The following is a 24,147-nucleotide window of genomic DNA, read 5'->3' on the forward strand; positions in this document are numbered from 1 at the left end:
CATCTGTATCATGTGAACCAGAACAAGATCAATCTGTTATAGATATTGGTTGAAACTGCCAAATATTGGAGTGGGTTTGAACACAGCAATAAATAACTGAAACAGACTCTAGTCAAATGTAAATATACTGTATAGTATTTTTTCAGTTTGTCTCTGCGCCTTTGATTCTGTACTATTTTCAAGTCTCTAATCCCTGTTTCATTGTCATATTGAATTACTTCTTCAGTATTAATATTGAAATCTTACTGGATTTTTAGACATTCTTATACTTCTACTCTAAGAGTAAATATTCTTGTAAATAAATTGTCAGATTATCAAGACTCTCAAAACAATTGAAATTTGTATAAAGATTTCATGTTAATGCTATATTGTAAATTTACAGATAGAGTTTCAGAATTTTGATTTATCTTCATTTTTAATCATCATTGAGGTTTCTAAATAGAATTGTGGCCTGGAGTGGTGGCTCACACCTGTAATCCCAGCACATTGGGAGGCCAAGGCAGGCAGATCACGATGTCAGGAGTTCGAGACCAGCCTGACCCACATGGTGAAACTCGATCTCTACTAAAAATATAAAAATTAGCCAGGCATGGTGGCAGGTGCCTGTAATCCCAGCTACTCAGGAGGCTGAGGCAAGAGAATTCCTTAAACCCGGGAAGTGGAGGTTGCAATGAGCCAAGATTGTAACACTGCCGTCCAGCCTAGGTGACAGAGTGAGACTCCATCTCAAAAAAAAAAAAAAAAAATAATAATAATAATAATAATAATAATAAATAAATAAATAGAATTGTATAACTATTTTATACATACATTAACAATCTTTTATTTAGATTTATTCCTAAATACTTTATAGTATCAAGATTAGTCTAAGTATGTTTTGTGTTTCCGTTTTCAAACTGCTGCTAAGTATAGAAATGGAATTGATATTTTGTATGTATACAAAATTTACACTTATAATACTTTCTTACTAATTTATTATTTTATTTCTATTTTCTTGAATTTAAATATCTCATAAATGCATTGGCAATCTTTTATTTAGATTTATTCCTAGATACTTTCTACTATCAAGGTTAATTTAAGTATGTTTTGTGTTTTCATTTTCAAACTGTTGCTAAAATATAGAAATGGAATTGATATTTTGCATATATACAAAATTTACACTTGTAAGACTTTCTTACTATTATTTTATTTCTATTTTCTTGAATTTTAAATTATAATTATACATGTAAATAATTTTTCTGTCTTAATTAAATTACTAGAACCACCACTACAGTATTTAAAATATTGGTTGACTGGGTATGGTGACTCAATCCTGTAATCTCAGGACTTTGGGAGGCTGAGACAGGAGGATTGCTTGAGCTCAAGGGTCTGACATTAGCCTGGGCAACATGGCAAGACCCTGTCTACAAAAAAAAAAAAGAAAGAAAGAAAGAAAGAAACAAAAATTATTCAGGCACAGGGTCCCATAACTGTACTCCCAGCTATTCGAGAGGCTGACATGAGAGGATCCCTTGAGTCCAGGATTTTGAGGCTGCAGTGAGCTATGACAGCCTGGGCAACAAAGTGAGATCCCGATTTCTGAAAAAAAGAGGAACTGGTGATAGTGGGCACCCTTATTTATTTAGTTCATTTGTTAACAGGAATGGTTTGAATGTTTCATTATAAAGTGTTTTTGCTGCAGATCTGTAAATACTTCTGTCATGGTATTGTATTAGAAGTTTTAGAAAATAACTGAAAAATTAAATGGAAACAACTGAAATCTTAGTGTGAAATAAAATTACATACCATTTGCACTGCATTAATATAAATTTAATAAAATAAAAATAGATATTTTAAAATCCATTTAATAAAATTAAGGTTTTCAAGGTAGTAAAAATATATGTGCTTTATGTCTCATTTCCAAAATTGTATTAAAATTACAAAAAAAGTAAATATAGATATTGATAAAATGGAATGAAAATATACTAGAGGACAGAATGTTATCTGCAATTCAAAAAGTTTTGTAAGTGACTAAAGAACATAATTTGGCCAGTTTTTAAATAATAGACAAGCCTAAGAAAAGAAAGCCATATCCACAGATAAGCAAATGCATGTAAGCAGACTCCATGGCATTCATTTTTGTAAATAATTGTTGTTATTTTGATTAATTATGCCATTAATTTACAGTTACCATATTATTATTGAGATGAGTCAAGCTAGTCTGCTCCTTACCTTTTCCCTGCTACAGATGAAAAGGTCTTGAAGAAAGAGAATCTGTCCCAAGCATTTGTAGCCAGAGCAAAACTAGAAAACTTGTCTTCAAAAATTATATATTGACAATCTTGATATGAGCTGAGACTCCTAGTGTATGAGAAAATTGCAAAAATCTGTCGTTTTGCACGAAGAAGAGGAGCACACAGACACACAGACACACAGACACACACACAGTAATAAAGGCCACATTTTTCCAAAGAGAAATTCATTCCATTTTTTGCGTCAAGAAAAACCATAATTATTTGATATATATTTTAAGAGTTTCCCAAGCCTAGCAACTTGTTCTTTATTCGCAAACTGATAGGGATTCCCAACACAGCTGTGCGCTAGAATCATCCAGATAACCCTACAAGACAGCAATAGCTGGGACCTACTGCTAGAAATTCTGATTTACATGGTCAGATTGAGACCTGGAAATCAATATTTTGAAATAGTTTCGCAGGTGATTTTAAGATATGGCCAAGGCTGAGAATCGTTGCAAAGTCACTCTTTGGAGCCCCTTCCTGTTTTATCTGTGAACTTTGTGTTATATTTGCTTGTGGGGTTGTGCTGCCCCATGAAGAAACACACGTCTTTTTATTTGGTTTAGTGATAGTGACTCTGCTAAACAAATAAAACCAGGGCCCCAGATACTTGACAAATGCCTTCCTCTTCTTATTACTATTATAAGGTGCCCTCTCTTAGTGGAAATGAACAAAACCATGCAGCATTTAATGTATGGAGTTCGTAAGATTGTGTGGAATATAATATTCTTGCTGAGCTTAAAGGCCTAGGGATTTACTTTAAGAACTAAATCAGAAGATGCCCTGCCATGGGACTTGTTTTGAGCAGCATGGAAAATTATAAAATTTAGGGATGATTGCCTCTTTTTGGTTCATCAATCAACCTCAAAATGTTTATCATGAAGCTGCATCACTTCTTGTCTGAAATCTTGTAAGTGGGAAAACAGTGGATTTGAATGGATCAGACACTTGTAAGCAGCTGGAATCTGATCTTCAAATCTACAAGTAAGGTAAATTCCAGCTCATACATTAAATTATTTTAATATGTTACTGACATTTTATAAGCATCATTAATTTATATCTTTCTGCAGATAGCTTTCTATTTCAGGAAATAATTGGTGTGGGGCAAAGTGACTACAGAATATGCATTGCAAAATACATTGTGTTACTATCAAATTTAATTATTTCTTCACTAGTATTAAAGGACAATGACACAAAACTCTCAACAACAACATCTAAAAAACGAAAGACCAAGACACATCCTGTCAAAAAATTAAAATTTAAGAAAAAAAGACATTTCATAAAAGTAAAGAACATCTATAAAGCTGGACTCAATTTTTTAAATATTTAGATGCTATTTAGGAAAATATTAGTGAGGATATGTGTAATTGAATTACTTTGAATAGACTTCTGAAAATTAATAGATATATGTTACATAATTCTAATAATTAAAAATTAAATATCCAAGTGTGAATATAAAACATTACTAATAATATGCAGCAATAGCTATAGGAGTCACTGAGTAGCTAGTAGACTATTTTTAATATCAATTGAATACTTCCCTGTGATATGTACTATAAACGCTAAAGATGATGGCTTTCATCTTTAATACTTACATCTATAGTACTTGGCTTATGTTGAACCTCAGCAAAGTTTCAATTAAGTTTCCACACATACATGTCTTTCTCCTCTCTCGATCTTAAACACATTGTGAATATGTCTTTATCCTTGTTGGACAGGGACAAAGTGTAGTGCCGCATTATCCGATAAATACTTACTGAATGATTGTGTGAAAGTAGTGAACAAATGTGTGTGTTTGTGTGTATGTGTGATCTGCATTGCCTAAATTTTGTATAAACTATTATATAATCTTTAATTTTAAAATGTAAATATGGCCATGCTCCCTAGGAAAATACATAAAAAATCTCAAGGTGTTTATATCTCTGAATCTAATTCTATTGATATACATTTCCAAATTCATTAATACAGTAAAGTAAATTAAAACCATTATGAAGCAACATTAATATCTTATTTTACAGAAGCAATAAATTCATGCACATTGATTTTCATGTCATTGTAATGTTTTCTAACTGTTTTTATTTTCAAGTCATATAAGGTTTATTTGCCTTTACCAAGGCTTTATTTATTTTCAACACTAAAATTAATCACATTAAACCTTAACAAGTCATCTTACCCTCTCCTTTTAAAAATTATTATCTGATAGTATCAGACAGAACTTTGTCTTTTTTGTGAATTTTCATTTTGTTTAGTATGTTTTATTGGACATTTACATGTAATTCTAACATTAAGATACACTATTGGGTGCTGACATTTGATGAAATGTGAAAGGATCTGGAATGGACTCATCACAATTCGCCTCCCACTCTGCTCCTTCCGTTAGATAAAATTTATTAGTCAAACAACCCTCCTTTTTGAGGGAACCAGGCTAGTTCCTACTTATACCTAAGTAGTATGTTTCAGTTCCTGGCAGACAGTGGAATTCTTCAAACAAGTCAGTTACATTCTTCTGTGGATGCCAGGGATCAACTCATCCTCTTTTTGCTACAGAGAATGCCTTATAAAGTTTCTGGTTATTCCTTTTCTTCCTAATTGCAACTGCCATGTGATCCTGCATGGTGTGATTTAGCCTCTCAATTCATGAGTATAGGTGACTGGAAAAATACTGTGGATCTTATCTGTCCAGTGTAGGATGTTGAATAGTCAACCATTCTTAAAATCCTTGGCTAGAAAGTCTTCTTTCAATAATAAGAAGAATAGAAGGTAACTAAAACAGAATTTATTTTATAATATATAAAGGCTGGTCCTTGCTATGTGACTTTTATCATCATTCTGTCCTCAGCATGTAACAAGTAAATTAGCATTAGTATTTTTAAATAACCTAGTTAATATCTGCAAATTTAAAAAGAGGTTACTTCTATAAAGGAATTCCTCAATGTAAAGAAGTAGATTCTTAGAAATAAAAAGAACAAAGCTAGAGGCATCACATTACCTGTCTTCAAACTATACTACAAGGCTACAGTAATCAAAACAGCATGGAAATGCTACAAAAACAGACACATAGACCAATGGAACAGGTTAGAGAACCCAGAAATAAAGGTGCATGTCTACAGCCATCTGATCTTTGGCTAAGTCAACAAAAACAAGAAATGGGAAAATAACTCCTGTATTAGTCTGTTTACATGCTTCTGATAAAGACATCTCTGAGACTGGGTAATTTATATGGAAAAAGGGGTTTAATGAACTTACAGTTCCGTATGGCTAGGGAGGTCTAACAATTATGGCAGAAGGCAAGGAGGAGCAAGTTACATCTTACATGAATGGCAGCAGGCAAAGAGAGAGCTTGTGCAGGGAATCTCCTGTTTTTAAAACCATCATATTTTGTGAAACTCATCACTATCATGAGAATAACATGGGAAAGACCCACTTCTATGACTCAATTACATTTTCATTGGGTCCCTTCCTCAACACATGGAAATTATGGAAGCTACAAGATGAGATTTGGGTGGGGATACAGAGCCAAACTATACCATTACATCCCTGGCCCCTCCCAAATCTCATATCTTCACATTTCAAAACCAATCATGACTTCCCAACAGTGCCCCAAAGTCTCAACTCATTTCAGCCTTAATTCAAAAGTTCCCAGTCCAAAGTATCATCTGAGACAAGGCAAGTCCCTTCTGCCTATGAGTCTGTAAAATCAAAAGTAAGTTAGTTATTTCCTATATACAGTGGGGTTACAGGCATTGGGTAAATACAGCCGTTCCAAATGGGAGAAATTGGCAAAAGCAAATGGTTCTACAGGCCCCATGAAAGTTCAGAATGCAGCAGGGAAGTCAAATCTTAAAGCTCTAAAATGATCTACTTTGACTCCAGGTCTCACATCCAGGTCATGCTGATTCAAGAGGTGGGCTACAACAGTCTTGGTCAGCTCCACCCCAGTGGCTTTGCAAGGTATAGCCCCCTTCCTGGCTGCTTTCAAGAGTGGAAATTGAGTGTCTGTGGCTTTTCCAGGCACATGGTGCAAACTGTCAGTGGATCTCCCTTTCTGGGGTCTAGAAGATAGTGACCCTCTTCTCACAGCTCCACTAGGCAGTGTTCCAGTAGGGACTCTGTGAGGGGGCTCCGGCCCTATATTTCTCTTCCATATCACCCTAATAGAGTTTCTTTGTAAGAGCTCACCCCTATAGCAAACATCTGCCTGGGCATCCAGGTGTTTCCATACGTTCTCTGAAATCTAGATAGAGGTTTCCAAACCTCAATTCTTGACTTCTGTGCACCTGCAGGCTTAACATCACATGGAAACTGCCAAGGCTTAGGACTTCCACCCTCTGAAGCAACAGCCTGAGTTGTACTTTGACCCCTTTTAGCCCTGACTGGAGTGCTGGGACGCAGGGTGCCTAGTACCTAGGCTGCACACAGCACAGGCACGCTGGGCCTGGCCCAAGAAACCATCCTTTCCTCCTAAATCTCTGGGTCTGTTATGCAGCAAAAGTCTCTGACATGCCCTGGAGACATTTTTTCCATGGTCTTAGGGATTAACATTTGACTCCTCATTACAGATGCAAATTTCTGCAGCCAGCTTGAATTTCTCCTCAAAAAGTAGAATTTTCTTTTTTATCATATTGTTGGGCTACAATTTTTCCAAACTTTTATGCTCTGTTTCTCTTTTAAAACTGGATGCCTTTAACAGCACCCGAGTCATCTCTTGAATGCTTTGTTGCTTAGAAAGTTTTTCCACCAGATACCCTAAATCATCTCTCTCAAGTCCAAAGTTCCACAAATCTCTCGGGCAGGGGAAAAGTGCTGCCACTCTCTTTGTTAAAGCACAAGAGTAACCTTTGCTTCAGTTCCCAACAAGTTCCTCATCTCTATCTGTGACCACGTCAGCCTGAATGTCATTATCCATATCATCAGCATTTTGGTCAAAGCCATTCAATAAGTCACTAGGGAGTCCAAACTTTGTCACATTTTCCCGCCTTCTTCTGAGCCTTCCAAACTGGGTCCCTCCCAGAATACATGGGAATTATGGGAGCTACCAGATGAGATTTTGATGGGGATGCATATCCAAACCATATCAACTCCTAGTCAATAAATATTGCTGGTATAACTGGCATATGCAAAAGACTGAAACTGCACCCCTTCCTCTCACCATGTACAAAAATTAACTCAAGATGAATTAAAGACTTAAATGTAAACCCTAAAACTCTAAAAAAACCTAGAAGAAAACCCAGGAAATACAATTCTAGACATAGGAATGGACAAACATTTCATGATGAGGAATCCAAAAGCAATTGCAATAACAACCACCAAAAAACAAACTGATGAGACCTAATAAAACTAAAAGGGTTTTGCACAGCAAGTTTTGCTGAACAGTAATAACTCATTAACAGAGCACACAGACAACCTATAAAATGAGAGAGAATATTTGCAAATTATGCATCCAACAAATCTATAAGAATGGGAGAAAATATTTCCAAATTATTCACCCAGCAAGTCTATAAGAAACAAACAAATTAGGAAGCAATAAACAAGCAACCCTATTATCAAATGGGCAAAGGACATGAACAGACACATCCCAAATAGAGACACACACAAATCCAACAAGCATATGAAAAAATGTTTAACATCACTAATCACTAGAGAAATGTAAATCAAAACCACAATAAGATATTGTCTCACACCATTCAGAATGTCTGTTATTAAAAAATTTAAAAATGACAGATGCTGTCAAGATTGAAGAAAAATGGGAACACTTTTACACTATTACTGGAAATGCAAATTAGTTTAACCACCGTGGAAACCAGTTTGAATATATCTCAGAGAACTACCATTTGATCTATCAATTCCATTATTGAATATATACCTAAAGGAATAAAAATCAACCTACCATAAAACGCATACATGTATATGTTCTTCACAGCGTGATTCACAATGGCAAAAGCATTGAATCAACCTAGACGCTCATAAACGGTGGACTGGATAAACAAAATGTGTTACATATACACCATGGAATACTATGCAGTCATAAAAATAATGAAATAATGTCCTTTGTAACAACATAAATGGAGCTAGAGGCCATTATCCTAAGTGAATTAATGCGGAAACAGATAGCTAAATACTACATTTTCATTTATACATATGGGCTAAAATTTGAGTACACATGGAAATAAATAAGACAACAATAGATATCAGGGCCTACTTGAGGGCGGAGGGTGGGAGGAGGGTGAGGATTGACAAATGACATATCTGGTATATGCTCATTACCTGGGTGATAAAATAATCTCTATGTCAAACCCCTGCAATATGCAATTTACCCACATAAAAAAACATGTATATGCACACCTGAAACTAAAATAAAAGCTGGGAAGAAAATGCAAATTATTAAATGAGAAATTGGCACATTTCCAATCATATTAATTGATATTAAAATTATCATACGCATCAATTGTTCTGGTACGGAAGAAATAAACGAAGAGTGTTACTTTAAAAAGTTTTCAATAAAGTGCTAAATAATTGAAGAACTACTGCAGAGGACATAGAGCACATAACAATATGACAAAAAGTTTAGAAACCAGAGAGGGTCAAATCCAATAAGGTCAAAAGTCTCAATAAGTTTTCAAAAGAGAAATTCCTCAAGAAAATAAAGATGTGAAAATAAGAAGTGAAAAAAGGGGCAAGTCTTCAAATTGAAAACAAATTAGTAGTCTGTTAGTAGGGACATGTTTGAAAAACAAATGTGTAACATATATTCTGTGAAATAATACATAGAACTACAGCCAAGTATTTAAAATTTTGAAGTCATTTCCATCATGTTTATTAATACAGGACAAGATTCAGAGTACTACAATAACATTATCCTAGGCTTTTACAACTGTGAAAACAATCTCTATGCATTTATATTATATACATATGTATACATGGTAACATGAGTGTGGAGAGAAATATGGTCACCTACATACACCAGAATACTTGGTTTGGTTAACAGAAAGATGAGAAAGAAGAAATGAAGGTTACACAGTTTGTTGACTACTTGTGCAAAGAACGTAATAAACATGGGAACCAAGCTGGGTGTAAAGAAATAAAAATAAAATGTTGTGCATATAAACCACATTTTCGTTATCTATTCTTTTGTCAATGGACATCAAATTTGTTTTCACATCTTGGTTATTGTGAACAATGATGCAATGAGCATCAGAGTGCAAGAATTTCTTTGAGATCCTGATTTCAATTATTTTAGGAACATATCCAGAAGTCGGATTGCTAAACCAAATGTATTTATTTAATTTTTATTTTTGATGAATCTACATACTGTTTTCTATTATGATAAGTGAAAAAGTCAATCAGAGAAAGGCATTTAAGGCATGATTCTACTGACATGAGCTATCTAAAGTAGTCAGCCTCATAGTAGAAGGTAAAACAGAGATTGCCAGGAGCTGGGGGAAGAAATATGTGGAGTTGCTATTCAATTGTATAAAGTTATATTTATGTGAGATTAAGGTAAGTTGTGAAGGAAGACAAGATGGTCAACTAGACACACACAAGTGGAATAGCTCCTGTGAAGCTATGATAACTGGAATGCTTTTAACAGATCTTCAGAGAGAAGGTGCCACGAAAGCACAGACGGAAGACTCAGAAGCTGGACTGATGGAGGAGAAAGCTAGGAATCCTATACAGTCTACTGCACACTGAGACTTATTTTTGAACTGCAACAGCGTCAGGGGAACATATGATTTAAACTGGCAAGGAGCAACCCTCTCTCACCAGGGGCATCTGGCACCATGGTAGGAGGGGACCCCTTGACCACCATGGACCGTTGAAGTGTCAGGGAGAAGTGCTTAGAGAAGTGGTGGGGCAGCAAATCAGCTGATGTAGAGCCCACAGGGCTTGGTGCAGGAGCATCTATAGTGGAGCACTGCGAGGAATGGCCATCTCCCTAGGCTTGACTTGCTATCATAAGAGACTTTAGCCCTAAGGGAACTGTCGGACCTAATCTCTGAGGGGTGGCCTTGCACCATCAGACAGGGATGGTCCAACTTGAGCACTCTTTGGTCTGTTTTCCTCCCCTGGTGCCCCAGCCTTGCCAAACCTACTTACAGGACAGTCTTGGGTGCCCTGGGAGCCCACACTATAGCTTCTGCATGAGGGGACTGTGTCTGACTGGTAGAGAGCTCCAGCAAGGTAGCTCCTATGACCACACACCAGCCCACACATTCTCTCCCCATATGATAGCTTCCCCAAGCCCATGGTAACTTCCCATGTCACTTTGCAGGCACATGTCTGCATGGGCATGGTTTGCTTTACTTGTCCCACTAGCATGCAAGAGTGCAGCATGCCCTCCAACCCCCTTGACCGCCATTGCAGATGGAAACTTGGAAGGCAAAGTGCCAGCAAGCCTCGCCCCCACCAGCACCCTACTCTTAAGCTGAGGCTGCACAGAGGACAGAGGATCCTCTCACACACTTAGCAATCACTCCTGCTTGTGGGGCATAGAGAAAGCATCTAGACTTGTGCTGGCCAGCAGTTTGCCCCAAGCCAACAGCAACTCCAGTGAAACAGCACACACAGACTTTAGCAGGAGCCCCTGTTCTCCCCTAGATGCCTTGTTTCTGCCACTGTGATGAATGCCTGCATCAAGGCATGCACTCCTGCATTTTCTAGCACTCTGCTGAGGTACTGCACCTCATCCCTCTGACCCCCAGCACAGTGGACTCCAAACCTTAAGGAGCCAGAGAACAAAATTAGAACCCAGGGCTGGGCACAGTGGCTCACATCTGTAATCCCAGCACTTTGGGAGGCCGAGGTGGGTGGATCACGAGATCAGGAGATTGAGACCATCTTGGCTAACACAGTTATCCCCATCTCTACTAAAAATCCAAAAAAAAAAAAAAAAAAAAAAAAAAAAAAAAAAAAAAAAAAAAACAGCTGGGCATGATAGCAGGTGTCTGTATTGCCAGCTACTCAGGAGGCTGAGGCAGGAGAATTGTGTGAACCTGGGAGGCAGAGCTTGCAGTGAGCTGAGATTGCACCACAGCACTCCAGCCTGGGTGACAGAGTGAGACTCCATCTCAAAAAAGAAAAAAACATGGAACCCAGTACAGGTCTTTCAGATTTAGAGCACATAGTCCAGGAGTTGGGAGCTGCTAAAATCTCCCACAAATTAGGCCGGTCTGCTGAATCCACCTCATATCACAATCAAATCCGCAAGGTCATAAAATAGGATAAAAGCAAAGAAAATGTAACCTTAGCAACCTCAAAGATTGAAGGTAAATAAGTTCCAAAAGATGAGAAAGAATCAGTGCAAGAATATTAAAAACTTAAAAAATCCAAGTGCATTCTTGCCTCCAAATGACCATATTACCTCTCCAGCAAGGGTTTGGAACTGGACTGAAGCTGAGATGGCTGAAACAACAGAAATATAATTCAGAATATTGGCAGGAATTAAGTTCATTGAGCTACAGAAGTATGTTATAACCTAATGCAAGGAAGGTAAAAATCATGACAAAGCACTGTAGTAGCTGACAGACAAAATAGCCAGTATGGAGAAGAATGTAATCAACCAAAACACACTATAGGAATTTCAAATGCAATCACAATGTTTAATAGCAGAACAGACCAAGGTGAGAAAAAGTCCCAGAGTTTGAATGCTGGCTTTCTGAAATAGGACAGGCAGAAAAAAATAGAGACAAAAGGAAGAAAATGAATAAACAAAACTTCAAAGAAATATGGGATAATGTAAAGAGAATGAATCTATGACTGATAGGTGAACCTGCAAGAGATGAGGAAAATAGAACTAACCTGAAAAACATATTTCACAATAACATCCATAAGGACTTCCCCAACCCAGCTAGAGAGGCCAACACTCAAATGCAGGAAATGCAGAGAATACCAGTAAGATACTTATTTACTTGGGGAATTATCCCCAACACACAATTCTCCAATTTCAAATGAAAGAAAAAATATTAAAGGCAGCTAAAGAGAAAGGTCAGGTCAACTACAAAGAGAAGACCATCAAACTAACAGCAGACCTCTCAGCTGAAACTCTACAAGCCAGGAAAGTTTGAGGGCCAATATTCAACATTCTTAAAGAAAAGAAATTTCAACCCAGAATTTTATATTTGGCCAAACTAAACTTCATTCATGGAGGAGAAATAAAATCCTTAATGGATAAGCAAATGCTGAAGAAATTTGTTAACACATTTTTCAGGAGCTCTTCCTAGTGGAAGCACTAAATATGGAAAAGAAAGACCATTACCAGCCACTACAAAAACACACTGAAGTACACAAACCAGTGACACTATAAAGCAACCACATAAACAAGTCTGCAAAACAACCAGCTAACATTATGATGACGGAATCAAATCTACGCACATCAATACTAACCTTAAATGTAAATGGGCTAGATGTTCCAATTAAAAGACACAGAGTGGCAAGCTGGATAAATAATCAAGACTCATTGGTATGCTGTTTTCAAGAGACCCATCTCAAGCAATCACACATATAGGCTAAAGATAAAGTGATGGAAAAAACCTACCAAGGAAATGGAAAACAGAAAAAAGCAGGGGTTTCAATTGCATTTTCAGACAAAACAGACTTTAAACCAACAAAGATTTTAAAAGACAAAGCAGAGCATTACATGATAAAGGGTTCAATTCAGCAAGAAAATATAACTATCCTAAATACATATGCACCCAACATTGGAACACCCAGATTTATAAAGCAAGTTCTTAGAGACCTTTAAGAGACTGAGACTCACAAACAATAATCGTGGGAGACTTTAACAGTCAACTGACAATATTAGACAGATCTGGACCAATAGATATGAACAGAACTCTACACCTATGAACAATAAAATATACATTTTTACAAGGCAGATACTCCAACAATTGATATCATTAATAGAAGTAGAATACTCTTCAGCAAAAGCAAAAGAACTGAAATCATAACAGTCTATTGGACCATGGCACAATCAAATTAGAAATCAAGACTAAGAACTTCACAATGTCTTACAGTCACCTGAAAACTGAATACCTGCTCCTGAATAACTTAGGCAAATTCAGACAAAATTAAGAAATTTTTTTGAAACTAATGAGAGCAAAGATACAACCTACCAGAATCTCTGGGACATACCTAAGGCAATGTTAAGAGTGAAAATTATAACACTAAATGCCCACATCAAAAAGTCAGAAAGATCACAGTTTAACAATCTAACATCCCAACTAAAAGAGCTACAGAATCAAGACCAAACAAATTCCGAAGCTAGCAGAGGACAAGAAATAATGAAAATCAGAGCTGAACTGAAGGAGATTGAGATTTAAAAAAACATTCAAAAGATCAACAAATTCAGGAGCTGTTTTTTTTTTTAATAATAAAATAGATACACTACTAGTTGGATTAACAAATAAGAAAAGATAAGATTGAAATAAACTCAATGAGAAATGACAAGGGGATATTACCAGTGACTCCACAGAAATACAAATAAGCATCAGAGAATATGTTGGGCACCTCTATGCACATAAACTAAAAAATATAAAAGTAATAGAGAAATTACTGGACACATACACCCTCCCAAGGCTGAAACAGGAAAAAATCAAATCCCTGAACAGACCACTAATAAGTTCTGATATGAGCAGTAATAAATAGCCTACCAATTTAAAAAAGTACAGGATCAGAAAGATTTGCAACTGAATTCTACCTGATGTAGAAAGAAGAGCTGGTACCATTATTACTGAAACTATTTCAAAATATTGAGGAGGAGAGACTTCTCTATAATTCCTTTTATGAGGTTAAGATTAACCTGATACCAAAACATGCCATAGATGCAACAACAAAAAAGAAAACGTTAGGCTAATACCTTTGAAGAATATTGTTGCAAAACTTGCCAACAAAATACTGGCAAGTCAAATCCAGGATCACATCAAAAAGCTCATCCACAATGACGAAGTAATCTTTATCCCCGAGATGCAAGGTGGATTCAACATATGTAAATTATTAAATGTGATTCATCACATAAACAGAACTAAAGACAAAAACTACATGATTATCTCAACTGATACAGAAAAAGCTTTTGATAACATTCAGTTTAAAAACTTGCAGCACACTAGGTATTGGAGGAACATACCTCAAAATAATAAAAGCCATCTATGACAAACCCACAGCCAATATCATACTGAATGAGTGGAAGTATTCTTCCATACTGGAAGTATTCTCATTGAGAAACAGCACAAGACAAGGATGCCTTCTGTCAGAACTCCTATTCAACAAAGTATTGAAAGTCCTGGCCAGAAGAATTAGTCAAGAGAAATAAATAAGAGGCATCAAAACAGGAAAAGAGGAATTCAGACTATTATTGTTTGCAGAAAACATAATCCTATACCTAGAAAATCTGAGAGTCTCAGCCCAAACACCCTTAAGCTGATAAAGAACTTCAGCATAGCCTCAGGATACAAGTTTTATGCACAAAATTACTAACATTTCTACACGCTAACCACAATCAAGCCAAGAGTCAAATCAGGAACTTTCTCTCATTAACAATTACCACAAAATGAATAAAACACCTAGGAATACAGCAAACTAGGTAGGTGAAAAATCTCTACAAAGAGAACTACAAAACACTACATAAAGAAATCATACATGACACAAACAAATGGACATTCCATGCTCAGGGATAAGAAGAATCAATATTGTTAAAATGATCATACTGCCCAAAGAAATTTATGCATTCAATGCTATTTCTGTTAAGCTACCACTGGGATTCTACAGAGAACTAGAAAAGACTATTTTAAAATTCATATGAACGAAAGAAACAAAAAAAGCCCAAATAGCCAAGGTAATCCTAAGCAAAAAGAACAAAGCAGGAGACATGATGCTACCCAACTTCAAACTATATTACAGGACTACAGTAACCAAAAAGTCATGGTATTGGTACAAAAACACATATAGAACAATTCAAAAGAATAGAGAACCCAGAAATAAGACCACACACATAAAACTAAAGCGGCTAAGTGGCTACATAGCCTGGGGCATATATCTGGGGTTTGTCATCTCACACCAGGAAATGTTAGGACACAGACACACACTAGGAATTTAGAAGTAAAGGTTTAATAGGCAGAAGAAAAGAGAAAGAAAAATAGCTGTCTCCGTTGAGAGAGAGGGGTCTTCTGAGCAGAAACAACCAGTTGGTGATGGATGCACCAGATTTTATAGTCCAGCTTGAGGAGGTGGTGCGTGATTTACATAGGGCTCACAGATTGGTTAGATCAAGTGTAACATTTACATAGAGAATGGGGAAGGCTGGTCACCTTAGCCTAATCTTACTATGCAAATGAATTCTCCCCTTGGCTGGTGCCATCTCGTCTTTTTTTTTTTTACTGTACATGTGGCTGGCAGAGAAGGGAAGATGGATCTGCCATCTTGAATATGTCTACTCCCTACTTCCTGCTGGCATTCACCTGTACAAACTCCCAGCTTGCTTGTCTATGTCTTCAGCTCGATTTTACAGGTTGCTGGTCTTCGTTAGAAAATGATTTTGGGCTGCTTCTCATTAAAAATATAAGCCTTACTGAGGACTCCCATATCCTTAATATCTGCCTAAGTGATTTCTTCTTAACTCCTATATCATCCCCCACTCAGGAGTGGTAATCCTAACTGCTTTTACTGGGTGTTTGGCAATGACTATTTCTGGCTACTTCTTGCTGAAAATGGGTGTCGATTTGGGGACAACAGCTAGGACTCCTCCTAGGGTCAATCTAAGGGTCCTCAGAAGAAAGGTATGTCAATGTATGGTCTGACCTACAGCACCATTTGTAGTTTGATAGTTTCTAGGTGAGAGAAAACCTTTCAGGTTATCGTATTGAGTAGACAAGGTCTAAACATAAATATAAAACATATGAGCAAAAGGGGGCTTAATAATGGAGCTAATCAGTTCCACAAAGAAGACTGTGATTCATTAAAAAGGAGTTGTGGCCATTCAAGGCTGAAGGCTGCATTTTCTCTTAACCTGTCAATTATTTTAACTTTATCTTTAAGCACTTGTTGGTTTTCTTCTACTTGACTTGAGGTATTGATCCAGAAGCAGCATGTTTCATTTAAGATTGTACAGGTATCACCTACCTCAGCTGTAAGGACATCTAGGACCCATCTACTCTGTGCTACTACTGAGGTTACAGAGTCTATGGATTGTTGTTGTGCTTCTATGGCTCTTACTGTTGCCTGCCACCCTCATTGCATCATAATGGAAATATTAAGTACTGACTTTCAAGGGGAGGAATACTAGCAAACCAGAGTGGTCTCTGATAATAGAATTTCCCATCCATGGTCTTGCTAAGATGGGACTGTCATGCTCATGCCCTCACCATCTTCTCTTTAAGTTAAATCTCTATTATGACGGCATGGAAATGATAGATCTCTTTATTTGGTGTATCTGAGACAGTGCACTTTATAAAAAGGAACCTAGGTTAGGGATATCCCCAGATGATGCAGATATGTCAGTTGAATTTACAAACAATAGATTGAGGACCACTGCTACTATAATGCAAGTTTCTCACCAGTGCCTAGGGAGGATTAAGTGTAGCTAGGAGCTACAAAGAAAATATTATCCTGTCCCCTGAAGAGATAGTTCTAAGTTGTGACTTGTGAGGAACATAGGCAGACCTTTCTCATATGTTAGAAGCTTTCTCCACTTACATATAATAGAAGCATATTTGGAATAGGGATATTCATACTCCAGATAATCATTCACAATGCCATTTGGAATCTTACGTGCTAAATGAGAAGGGTTCAACTGACAAATGGAGTTTTGAGAAATTAGGGACATAATATGCCCTGGCCAATATCAGAGATCATCTTTGTGGCAAGGATTGTCAATCCAGATGTCTCCAGTTTAACCACAGGCTTGTAGACCACTACTGTTAGTAAACATCATACAAGGGTCTGGAATTCTGTGAGGGGGAATGTTTGGAAAAACCCATAAGTTATTTTTTACATTATAGTCAAGGGATTTACTTAGAGCATGCCACTCCCATTGGGATTTCCAACTGGAAGGAAAGGCTAGATTCTGAAAACCCCCCTTGTAGGGCTTCTGATCCTTTTAGATCACCCTTACTGTGCTTTCCTCCCCAAATCCTTGAACTATCAGCAATTACAAGTGCAATGTTACAATATTTGCAATCTCCCAAATATTCTAAATACTGATCTTTCCCTGCTGCTTTAAAGCAGAGGGAGGCATTTACCATTACTTGGTCAACTTTTCTCAGCCTGAAGGTGTGAAGCTTGTCTTTAGGGAGAGTGTTCTTTGGCACTGGGGGCAGAGTATTTTCCTGAAAGGAGTTAGTTAACTAATTGAAAGTGTTCTCATACCATGTCCCATTTATGCCTGATAAGTCTTTAAGGGTTAAAGCTAAGGCTAACAAAGGGAATCCTAAGACAGTAAGTTCCAGGTTATTGAGAGGTTCCTCAGTGTTATTGAACTGAGCAAACTGCTCAGGACAGACCCAGCAATTAGTCTTGATGTACAAAGGGGCCATGGCTGATATTGTATGAGCTAAAGGGTGTGATGTATAACTCAACTCAATAAAAAGTCCTAACAGACTCAGCGATAGTAAAACTTTTATGTTCCCTTCTTTTTGGTAACTATTATCCCTACAATTATGTGTCAAAAAGAAGCTCCAATGTTTAATGGCAAATCTTTAGAGAAAAAGTAGAAATGACTAAATGGAAGAGGTGGAACTCAATAAGATGAGTTGCCTTTGCTCATTTACTTATCTCTTATGATTTTCAGCTTAAGGTCTTCTATTTGTTCACATTGGTATCCAAGATATTCCTCTGAGCTGTCAGGGCTTGCTCTCTCAGCTTTTCAGGCTCTGACTCAAGTGTGCTGTATTCAGGAGTTGATGTCTGTAACTTTTACTGCCAAGGGAGTTGAAAAGAGAAATGATGTAAGTCACTTCCCAGCTTGGGCTTAGGGAAGGAGAGGGGAGAGATTTTACCAATACCAAATTTCCTGGGTTAAATAAAGATGGTCCTACTTCTTAGGATTGGGAAGGTGGTCTTACTTCTTGGGACCGGCTTCTGCTAGTTGAGTTATTTCCTATTTAAAGTGAGCCAGAGAGGTTACATGCTTAATCAATTCAGAGGTCTTTTGGCCCAATAAGAATTCATTGGTGAGAAATGGCTGTCTGTACAGGATCCCAAAAGGGCTTAGATCTAATTTTGAAGGGGTGTTTCTTACCTGTGGCAAACCATGGGAAGAAACAGGTACTTTACTGAAGTTTTGCAAAACTGGGCCTTAGATTTTGAAATCTTATATTCTCTGTTGGCTAAGGAATTAAGAAGAGCTTCAATGACTTCCTGAGAAGCTTCTTCAGTTGGGGAACAGAGTAGTATATCATCCACCTATTGTGAAACCTTGATCTGAAAATGGAAAATCTCAGAGAGGTCTTTTGACAATGCCTGTCCAAACAAATGAGGGCTATCTTGAAATCCTGAGGCAGCACCATCCATGATAACTAGGCAGTTTGGCCAGAGGGATTTTCAAAGGCAAGCAGATATTGTGAGTCAGGATGTAATGGTATACAGAAGAAGGCATTCTTTAAATTGAGGACTGCAAACCATTTAATTCCCTCAGATATTTGGGTCAGCAAAGTACAAGGATTAGGTACAACGAGATGGACCGGGACTTGGCCTTACTACTGACACAGAGGTCCTGAACTAGTCTCCGTTTCCCACTGGGTTTTGCACTCCTAATACTGGGGTGCTGCAGGAGTTTTTACAGGGTTTGAGGAGGCCCTGAATCTTCAGGTTATTAATAACAGCTTCTAGCACTTTCCTAGCCTCTGGCTGTAGGGGATATTGTTCCTGGTTAAGAAAAAAGTGGGGTGCTTAAGATGGATCTGGACTGGCCTAGTGGTTACTGCTCAACTTAGTTTTCCTTGAGTTGCCCACACTTCTGGATTCATACTACCTTCCAGCAGTGGGAGCCAAACAGCTTGTCCTGGGGTTATAAGAATACTAGCCCTCATGTGAGCTACAATTTCTCTACCTAATAAAGGAGTGGGGCCCTCTGATATAATTAAAAAGGCATGTGTAAGCCGGGCACGGTGGCTCACACCTGTAATCCCAGCACTTTGGGAGGCCAAGGTGGGCAGATCACCTGAGGTTGGGAGTTCGAGACCAGCCTGACCAACATGGAGAAACCCTGTCTCTATTAAAAATACAAAATTAGCTGGGCATGGTGGCGCATGCCTGCAATCCCAGCTATTCAGGAGGCTGAGGCAGGAGAATCACCTGAACCTGGGAGGCGGACATTGCAATGATCCGAGATCGCACCATTGCCTCCAGCCTGGGGAACGAGCAAAATTCCATCTCAAAATGAATAAAAAAGACATGTGTAAATAGTAGGTTTCCCCATCTGCAACTAGGGGGTTGTGAAAAATATCAAATTAGAGTTTTTCCTGACATACGCATCATGTGCATGCCAAGGGAAGAGGAGAGATCTGGATTAGAGAGGAGAAGAGAGAAGCAGGCTTCTGTGTCCAGAATGACATCTACTTTTCTTCCTTCAATTTCCAGAATTACCTGGGGTTCCTGTGCTGTAATGGCAGTTTGAGCTGCTGGAGTCGGGGGTTTGTAGCCTGGGACCCATGAGTCCTTATGGACATTCTGTGAGGTGGTTTAGAACTCAGTGATTTTAATCTCTGGGCAATCTGATTTCCAGTGGTTCCCACCACATGCAGGACGGGGTCATGGTGATTTCTTTTTGATGCTTGGGCGCTCCTACTTGAAGTGTACTGACCTGCCACACTGATAGCAACTAGCAAATGGACCTTGGAGATCCTGGACTTTGCAAGCTTGCAAAGCAGCCACTAGAATCTCTGTTCTTCTCTTCTGCTTCCTCTCTTTCCCCTGGTCCTCCTCCTGGTCCCCATTACAAAAGACCAAGGAGACCACCTTCAGGAGGTTCTGTAAGGTGCCATCTGGTCCTATAGTCTGCTTCTGTAGTTTTCTTCTAATATTAGGAGCTGCCTGTGTAATAAACTTGTCATTTAAAATAAGCTGTCCCTCCACTGACTCAGGGGATAGGGAGGTGTGCTTTATGAGTGCCTATCTGCTTTTCCATTAAGGCTGTGGGAATCTCATCTAGCTTTTGTTCTGTCGTGGACATTTTAGAGTAATTAAGAGGTTTGGCCCTAGTTCTTCATAGGCCCTCCAGTATGTACATTAAAAATGGTTCCTTTTCCATTCATCTGTAGCATCATTGGGATTACAGTTAGGGTTGCCAAGAGGAACTGCTTCCCTTCCTACTGGGAAAGTTTCCATTATCTATTTGCCTCCCTTGTTTTCTCTTTTCCTTTTATGCCTACGATAAAAGACACATTGCTCATCTCTGAAATTCCCTGCTGCCTGCAGAGCTGCCTGCTTCTAAGCTGCAATTAGGGTTTGGCTTAGAAGCAGCATAACATCCCTCCATGAGAGGTCAAATACCTGAGTTAAATTTTGGAAGGCTTCTATATACCTACTAGGATCATCAGAATATTGGCCTAATTCTCCCTTCACTTGCCTAAGTTCTTGCAATGAGAACTTGAACTTTAGTGGAATCAACTCCATTGGGCAGTTCCTTTAGTGGTAAGAGTGAAGGTGGGGGAGTGGGAGATTTTAAAGATAGTGGAGATGGAAGAGCTGGTGGTGTGGTTGAAGGTGGCCCCAGATAAGGGAGACTGGAAGGGTTGGGACACCCTGTAGCTGTCTCAGATGGTTTTTCCAGAAACATAAGATGTCTTAGGCAATTCTATTCAGGACATGGACGTGCACAAAGAGTTCAAGATGACGATGCCAAAAGCAATTGCAACAAAAGCACAAATTGACAAATGGGATCCAATTAAACTAAAGAGCTTCTGCACAGCAAAAGAAACTATTAACAGAGTAAACTGACAACCCATGGAATGGGAGAAAATTTTTATAAAGTACGCATCAGACAATGGTCTAATATCTACTATGTGTAAAAAACTTAAATTTACAAGAAAAAAACACTAAAAAGTGGGCAAATGACATGAAATGACACTTTTCAAAAGAAGACATAGAGATGGTGAAATATAATATGAGAAAAACTGAACATTACTGATCATTAGAGAAATGCAAATAAAAAACCATAATGAGATACCATATCACACCAGTCAGAACACCTATTATTAACATGTCAAAACTATCACACACTAGTGAGACTGTGGAGAAAAAGGAATGTTTATCCACTGCTAGTGGCAGTGAAAATTAGTTGAACCATTGTGGAAGACAATGTGTTGGTTTCTTAAAGTTCTAAAGACAGAAATACCATTTGACCCGGCAATCCCATCACTGGGCATATACCCAAAGGAATATGAATTGTTCTACTATAAAAACACATGGACATGTAGGTTCATTTCAGCACTATTCACAGTAACAAAAACATGGAATCAATCCAATTCCCATAAATGATAGACTGAATAAAGAAAATGTGGTACATACACTCCATGGAACTCTATGCAGCCATCAAAAATAAATGAAATCATATTTTCTTGCAGGGATATAGTTGGAGCCAGAGGCTGTTATCCTTATCAAATTAATGCATGAACAGAAAACCAAATACTACATGTTGTCACTTACAAGTGGGAGCTAAATAATGAGAGCACATTGACACACAGAGGAGAACAACATACACTGAGCCTTTTGGAGAGTGAAGAGTGGGAGGAGGGAAAGGATCATAAAAAAATTGCATTTTAGGCTTAATACTTGGGTGATGAAATAATCTGTACCACAACGCCTCATAACACAAGTTTATCTATGTAACAAACCCGCATATGTAACCTTGAACTTACAATAAAAGTTAAAAAAATAAAATAAAGTAAAATAAATAGTATGTTCTAGAGATCTACCGCATGAAACAACAGTATGCTTGTATTTAATAACAGTATGTGTGCACTTAATAATTTGTTAAAATTGTAGATTAATGTTGCATTTATTTTTAGTGAATAAGTGAATAAATGAATGAATGGATGAATGAATGAATGCACATGTTGTGGTGACTCTCAGTAGGGGGAGTGCTTTTCTATAGTTATCCATACATGTGTTTTATAATTCTGCTATGACACCATGAAACCTTCCAGAAGGATGACTCAACCAGTATAGCCAGGTTGAGAACCCTTGTTTATATACTTTCAGAGGATTTCCTATAATCAGTATTTCTGCTATTTTAATAGCTATTGCTATTAGATACCTTTTGTTCCTAAAAAATGCCTGACACCCATTCTCAAAATATGGCTTCTGTTCTATTATGCTACATTCTAAATTATGGACAGCTTATTTAGTCTTAGATCTCATATTCATCTAAATATATTTTCTTCATTTTAAAAATCAAATTTCCCATCTAAGTCCAGCTCTAAGTAAGATAGAAGGGTAGTTTTCATTTCGTTTTTTGGCCTTATTTAATTTGTGTATCTAAGTGTGTTAGATTGGTTACTTGGAAATCATTCTCTCTGTTTCTCTTTTTGAGAATATTTTAATTAACTTTCCTTGAATAAATACATTGACATAAACTTAAGTAAATTTTTATTTTTTTAACATCTGTAATTGTAAGACTCTTCATTCTTGTTATTGGCTATTTTTGCTTTTGTTCCTCTTTTCTTGGTTTCTCTTACTAACATTGTATTTTCTTTGCTAGTTCTGTCAAATAAACAATTTTTGGTGTTTGGGATTTTTATATTGAAGGTTTCCTTTTCTTTTGTTTTCATTTTTTATTAATTTTCATCTTTATCTCTGTAATTTTCTTCTTTCTAATTTCTTAAATATATTCTACTTCTCTTTATCAAATCTCTTTTGTCAGAGATTTGCCTCATTGTATTTTCACTGTGTATTTTTCTAAGCATACATAAAATGCTAAATTTCTCCTAGTAGTCAGTTAACATAGTCTCCCCAAAGTTAGGTAGGCCTTTGAATATTATTCAATTTAAATATTTTCTAACACATATTATAACTTCTTCTGGACCTGTCATTTATTTGGGAGTGTATTTTTGTTATCAAATAAGTGTGCTTTCTGGCATATTTTGCTACTGATTTCTAAATTGGTTATATTGAAGTGGGAGAATTGAATGGCACAAGTACCATTAACTAACTTACTTTCTTTCTTTCTTTCTTTCTTTCTTTCTTTCTTTCTTTCTTTCTTTCTTTCTTTCTCTTTCTTTCTTTCTTTCTTTCTTTCCTTTCTTTCTTTCTTTCTTTCTTTCTTTCTTTCTTTCTTTCTTTCTTTCTTTCTTTCTTTCTTTCTTTCTTTCTTTCTTTCTTTCTTTCTCTTTCTTTTTCTTTCATCCTTTTATTTTTATTTTTAGACGAAGTCTAGTTCAGTTGCCCAGGCTGGAGTGCAGTGGTGATGTGGGCTCACTGCAGCCTCTGCTTCCTGGTTCAAGAGATTCTTTCACTGCAGCCTCTGACTCTTTGGTTCAAGCAATTCTTTTGCCTTGGCCTCCTGAGTACCTGGGAATGCAGGCACTAATCACCACAACCAGCTTTTATTTGTATTTTTGTAGAGACAGGATTTCACCGTGTTGGCCAGGTTGGTCACAAACTCCTGACCTCAAGTGATCCACTCGCCTCGGCATCCCAGAGTGCTGCGATTACAGACGTGAGCCAACACATCATGCCCAGAAGAGTAATGTAAATTTTTTGAGGATGTATTTTGGTCAGACACAAAGTTAGTTTTCATAAGTAATTCATGTGTTTTCAAATAAATGTGATTTACTAGTTGTTTAATTCAGTGTTTCATATGGTTCTGATATGGTTTGGCTGTGTCCCCATCCACATCTCACCTTGAATTGTAGCTCCTATAATTATCAGATATTGTGGGAGGGGC

Source organism: Rhinopithecus roxellana, chromosome 3 (genome assembly GCF_007565055.1).
Source record: "Rhinopithecus roxellana isolate Shanxi Qingling chromosome 3, ASM756505v1, whole genome shotgun sequence".
Lineage (NCBI taxonomy): Eukaryota > Metazoa > Chordata > Mammalia > Primates > Cercopithecidae > Rhinopithecus > Rhinopithecus roxellana.